This window comes from Nicotiana sylvestris, chromosome 10, assembly GCF_000393655.2.
Source record: "Nicotiana sylvestris chromosome 10, ASM39365v2, whole genome shotgun sequence".
In the NCBI taxonomy this organism is placed as follows: domain Eukaryota; kingdom Viridiplantae; phylum Streptophyta; class Magnoliopsida; order Solanales; family Solanaceae; genus Nicotiana; species Nicotiana sylvestris.
Genome location: NC_091066.1, coordinates 112,842,770 through 112,849,524, shown reverse-complemented (window position 1 = coordinate 112,849,524; position 6,755 = coordinate 112,842,770).

The following is a 6,755-nucleotide window of genomic DNA, read 5'->3' as shown; positions in this document are numbered from 1 at the left end:
CCAGTCCTTGCATTCAGCAAGGTATCCAGATATGACAAAATCGACATTTTAATTCTTTTTCGTTCTTTTATTGTTTCATTGTCTTTCTCTTTATTTTTCATAGTAGCTGATTGCTACATTAACCAAGTTTAAATAAATCTTTAGGAATACACAATTTTTTTGTTGTGTAAAATAATTTACATGATTTATGCAGATCATTGTAAGCTCGATAAATTGCACAGTTTTCTTACTAAGTCGGCGACCACTGAGAAAGCAAGTAACAACAATTCGTTTATTTTAAAATCATCTTTGATTAACTCGTTTATCAAGTCGCATCGCACAAAAAAAATCTCAGCGCCTACACAGTTGAAACAAACTTGTTTGAAAGTTAAATTAGTTTATATTCCAAAATAAAGAGTCTCGCATGAAGTAATTTTATGGAGACAGTAACTAGGAACAAGCAACATAGGCTCTGATGTCAATGTTAAAATAAATTACGGGCGAGAACAATAAATTGTGTACCTTTTAATGCACCAAAAGTCGTGGTACTTGCCACCAAAAGAGTTGCCCAAGTCGAACTTCGATCACTAGGAAACAATGTTTAATTCACAAACTAAATGTCTTTCATTTTATGTTTTTCGAATAACAAGAGAATTTTCTCTCTTTTCTAAAGTAGCTAAAGGAAAAAGTTGAGAAGAGAAGAAAGCGATCAATTCTTTTTAATCAAATTTGATCTTCCTTTAATAGAAATTACTGTGAGCACGTGATTTTTACCCCGTACGAATTACTCCCAAAGAATTCAAAATAAAATAATTTTTATTTTTGTATGCAATTTTTTGAATTTTCATGATATTTTCTGTTATTGTTTGCATTTCTTTGTGCATGTTTATTTGTAAAATTAATGAAAAATACAAAAAAAAAAAATTTTTAGTTAATTTTAGGATTTACTTTGACATTTTGGAATTAATTAATAAATATATGAAAATTTTAAAAAATATGTATTTTGCATTTTTAAAGTTTAAGTTAAATTGTGTGATTTTCTTTTAATTCGATATTTAGGTATTTTGCGTTGAACTCTTATAAGAACTTGAATTGAAACTGTGTTGATCAATTGTTTGGACTACACTTCCGTTAAAAAGCTTGGGACACAATAATATTAGTTAATAAACACTAAATTAGTGGGATTGTAAAAAGGGAAAGACAACTAGTAGTGAAGACAACACTTACTGATTTTAAGGGTTAAAGATAGTATAGTTAATTGTCTACTAAGACTTAAAATTAGGAGAAAAGAGATTTGAAAGCTTATAAGACACAGAGAACCCTACCCTCTGGTGGAGGATCTTCTGGAAGCAGTCATCCATGGCTTTTTGTTGAACGAAATAACAGACCCACCCCCCTTCGCGTGGTCTTCTCCAAACGACCCCTTTCCCCACTGTTCTTCTTCTTTAACGCAAAACGCAACAGAACCCTAGGCACGCTCGAACCCAGCAACCTTACTTCAGTCGCGACACACAAAACACAGTCACACACACAGCCATATACAGAGAGAAGATGGGCTGCTCACAAAAAAAAAATCTCTCAGTCCCTTGGAGTCGCTGCTGCTGCGTCGCCATAATCTATAATGGGGTGACCAGCGACGACCTTTCTCCTCCTTCAGTTCTCACTGTTATCGTCGTTCGCCGGCGACCAGCTACGTCCGCAACGACTTCATCCCTTGCTTTTCTTTACTCTATTACGTTGCTGAACACTCTGGCGACAGAGCTGACCGGATTGTACATTTTTTGCGGCAACCTCCATTAACACCGATGGAGTTTCATTTGAGTTGAGCTTTGCCGTTTTGAGGTTTGGTCGATAGCTCGTTATGTTTATTCATCAGTTGGATTAATTTGAGAGATTCAATACATAATGAAATTCCAAAGTTCTTTATTCTTCATGTAAGGTCAGTTTCTATTTCTATTGTCTTTGACAAATGGTATTGCCTCGGTCGGTCAAATTTTTTGTTGCTATTTGATTTTGCATCTCCTTGTTTAGTTGACGGAGAGTATTTTATTGTCTTTGGCCTTTTGATTGTGGAATGAGTATATGCTTTGCTTGTGAAGTTAAAACTCAAAGTTTAAAACAAAAAGGGATATGTGAACTATTAGCCAAAATTAAAAGTTTTGTTAATTGTTTAAGCGTGTCCGTTTATCTTTAAGCGTTAACTGTTCACGTACTTCTTGTAATTGTCAAACGACCTCTATCTCTATAACACTATAATGCTAGTAAATGTTGTTAGACATTAGATACTACATAGATGTGACGTATTCCATTTCACTTTATTTTGTATTTCATGACTATATAGATTCACTAGTGACTAGTAGTAGGTATCTTTGACATTTGAGTAGCATAATTATGGGTTCCAAAATTAAGACCGAAGTATGCGTTCGTGCAATTTCGACCAAACTTTTTTAATAATAAAAGTGTTGCTAATAGGCCGTTAAATTAATTTTAGTTCATATAGTTCGAGGTGTTCCATTAGCTGAATTTCCCATGGCCATCGCAAATTTGAAAGCGCGTAGTTGTTTTAGGCGCGTTATTTTAATAATGTACCTTCCTAAATTCGGGTGCGCATTTATGTGACCCAAATCCAAATCTCAACGATATTAAAATATGTCAGAACCACGGGTGCATTTATGTGACGTGGTTCGAGACGTGTTTTAATAACGTTGCAATCTTCTTAAAAATGAATAAAAGCGGTTAAAGTTGAAATAGAACCATAGGCTAAAATGTGTTTAAAATCAGATATTAAGCTGAATATAACAGTTGAGCGACCGTGCTAGAACCACGGAACTCGAGAATGCCTAACACCTTCTCCCGGGTTAACATAATTCCTTACCCGAATTTCTGGTTTGCGGACTGTTAAACAGAGTCAATATTTTCCTCGATTCGAGATTCAACCGGTGACTTGGGACACCATGAATCTCCCAAGTGGCGACTCTGAATTTCTTAATATAAATCCCGTGTTTCGATTGTCCTTTAATTGGAAAAACTCCCTTATACCCTTACTAGGGTGTAAGTGAAAAAGGAGGTGTGACAATTACCCTACGATTTCTTTTTAACTTCTCTTCAGGGAAGTTATCTTTTAACTCATTATTGTCTCCCTTAATGGGTTAGCCCATATGGGCGACCCAAAAATAACTACCAAGATGGAATAACTCAACAAATATGGATTTCTAGAACAATTAGATAGAATTCCATATACTTTCTTGTTACGGATTTTTTTCTAAAGGGAAGACTTGTTAAAAAATAATTTTATATTTTACTAGTTTTATTTTCTATCACTAGTATTAAAATTTATTATAAAAAGTACTTTCTAAGCTCATATATAACCTTCTTATATTCACGTGAGTTGGTTAAAAAAATTAAACCCATTATTAAATTTTTTTATTAATTAATTTAAGTAGCAATATTATTTAGAAGATACATATTATTTTTTACTATATTTCTTACCAATTTATAATTATCTAATATATAAAATTTATCTATATATTAATATAAAATATTTTTTTATTTAATTATGTAATAACACACACACACACACACACACACACACACACACACACACACACACACACACACACACATATATATATATATATATATATATATATATATATATATATATATATATATATATATATATATGTATATATATATATATTAAAGCAATAAAGTTACCATATATAATTAACATTATGGTTAAGCCAAGTGGCAAGCTAATAAATGTCAATAGTATATGGTAACTTTATTCTATATTTGACTATTTTAGTTAAACACAATATATATATATATATATATATATATATATATATATATATATATATATATATATATATATATATATATATATATGTATGTATGTATACACACACACGGGATTTGAATTAAAAGATAATTTTGAATTTATAGATAAAGTTCTAAAATTCGAATTTAAATTAAAAATAAATTTATCTTTTTTTATCATGTTATCATACTTAATTCGGTTAATGATCATATGCAATCATATTATGAATTTTTGTTATTTTTTATAATTATTTAAATAATACTTCGCCTCTTGAAAAAAAAAAAACTACTCCATATAACTATAAAACTCTTTCACATTTAAAATCCCATGAGTATAGTTATCTGAAACACTGTAGCTAAATTTGAATAAAACGAAATTCTTTTGAAAATAAATGTAATATATAGGGTACACGTCTATGTTTATCTAAATAACAAAAAAGAGTTTACAAAACCAAATAAAAGTTTACTTACATATATAATAAAGTAAACATACATGCTGGGGAAAGAAACATCATAAAATCAGTCAATATTAAAAAAAATTATTTCTTTCTTCTTGAAGAATATTTGTTTGAAGAGTCAATTTGCATAAATGGACATCAAATAAATAACAAAACTTTGGCTATACAATTGCTATTATTAATTTGAATTTAGCACATTCAAGGAATTGAAGGGTATAAGTTGAAACCCCTTCATTTAGCTATAGTCAGGCCAATATTGCAAGGTATAATATTTTTTTCGTTGAAGAATAATTAGTTTTGAATCATTAGATTATGTGAAAGTTTTTTTTTCAAACTCAACAAGAGATAAATTGGTTTCTAATTTGATAGTTTCTATAGCAACTTTTAAGTGTTACAAAGAGTATATATATATAAAATTGGTATGACGTGAAATATTTTTTTTAAAATGTAAATAAATTATTTTGAAAAAACTCTTTACTTTTTTTAATTCAAATATAATAAAAAGATGAAGATATTTTTGAATATTAGTAGAAAGTTTTAAAATTATTATAATAGAAGCTATATCATGGATAAACTAAAAAAATCGAAATCTTATGGAATATTTACATAATATCCGGCCATATTTATTGTTTACTTTTTATAGCTAATATAAATAGATGATATATCGACAACACACGATTATACACATATTATATATTAATTATATATAAATTACACATCATTCAATTTTTTAATTTAAATGGTTGGGTGAGCACTTATGTAGGCTGAATAGATAAAGCCAAAAGAAAAATATGAAATAATTTCAACCAAAGAATAAATTTATAATTAAAGTTCATATATAGACATTTTTTATTAAAACTCATCCTTTTATAGTGAAATAAATTAATTTTTTGTAACAAAAGAAATAATGACATAAAAAATAAGATAAAAGAAAATAAATATTTAAAAAATATTATAAAGATCTAAAAACAAGAAATAAAAGATGACAACAAATTTCTTCTTGTGTTTCATCTTTGTTGAGTATAAAAAATTTGAAAGTTAATCTCATCGATTTCAAATATATTTTTTTCAACTCAAATACATAGATTATAAGATAAGTATATCTTCGAATATTTTTTTTAATTTATGTTATGTGTCATTTTTAAAAAATCACTATTACTAACAAATTGATATGATATTCGAATTTGAATTGGAATGCAACTTGAGTAGTTTGCATTGAGGTTAAGCCAAGTATGGTGTCGAAAAATAAACTATTTGACAATTTTAAGACAATATAATATTTTATAATAATAATCAACTAATTTAACATTTAATAATTCAAAGAACAAAATTTTGTATATATAGGGTATTAAAAATTCAAATTCTGGGGCTAGAGATATTCATAAACTTAAAGTGGAGTCATACTGAAATAAATCCGGATAAAGAATCATTTATATTTTTAGATAGCCGATTAAAGTGAATTTTAAATTAGGGATAATATCGTCACTTGCATCATTATAAAGACAATTATTATAATAATATATATAAAGTTTTAGAAATTGAAATTCAAAATAGAAATATTTTTAAAAGATAAAATCATACCAAATAAGAGTTTAAGTCGTAGTATAAGAGTCACGTCGTAATCAAAGAATCGTTTATATCGTGTCAACCTTTGTGCTTTGCCATAAATATGAGTTATTATTTCACTTTATGGCTATTTTTAGGTTCCAATGACACTTATGGGAATAATGCAAAAATAAAATTATCACTACGAGATTTGAGAAAATGTTAGTTTTTTTTCATGTAGTGTTTCTTAATTAATATCTGACGTTTATCTATAATTATTTAGAAGGTTTAAATGTTAAGGTTATTTACATATAATTAAAATAACTCAGATATTTAACATGGTTAATGTCAAATATTAAAATGGAGTAAAAAATTCACTAGCTAAAGAATTTTTTATATTTTTAGATAGACAACTAAAATGAATTTTGAATTAAGAATAATATTTTCAATTACATTATTATAAATATAATTATTATTGAAAAATAATATTTTAGAAACTGAAATTTTAAGAAAGAAATATTTTTTAAGAGATATCAACACACCAAATAAGAGTTCAAGTAGTAGTAAAAGAGTTAAATCTTATCCAAAGAGTCATTCAGTGTCTCAACATTTGATTGTTTTGCCATAAATATGAGTTATTATTTTGCTTCTCACTATTTTTAGGATCCAATGACATCGGCAAGAATAGTATCCAAAAAGAAAAATAAAAAAAATGGTTAATTTTTTTCATGTAGTTAATATCCAATGATTATCTATATTTACTGAAAAAATGTAAATTTTAAGATTGTTTACCTACAATTCAAATAACTTAAATAATATTTAACATGATTAGTTTCCGCGCATTACTAGTTACGTTAAAATTAAGGTATTGTATAATTATCAGATCATGTAATACATAACCAAGTAATTACCCATATCTTTCCACATATCCTTAAAAAAAAAAAACACACA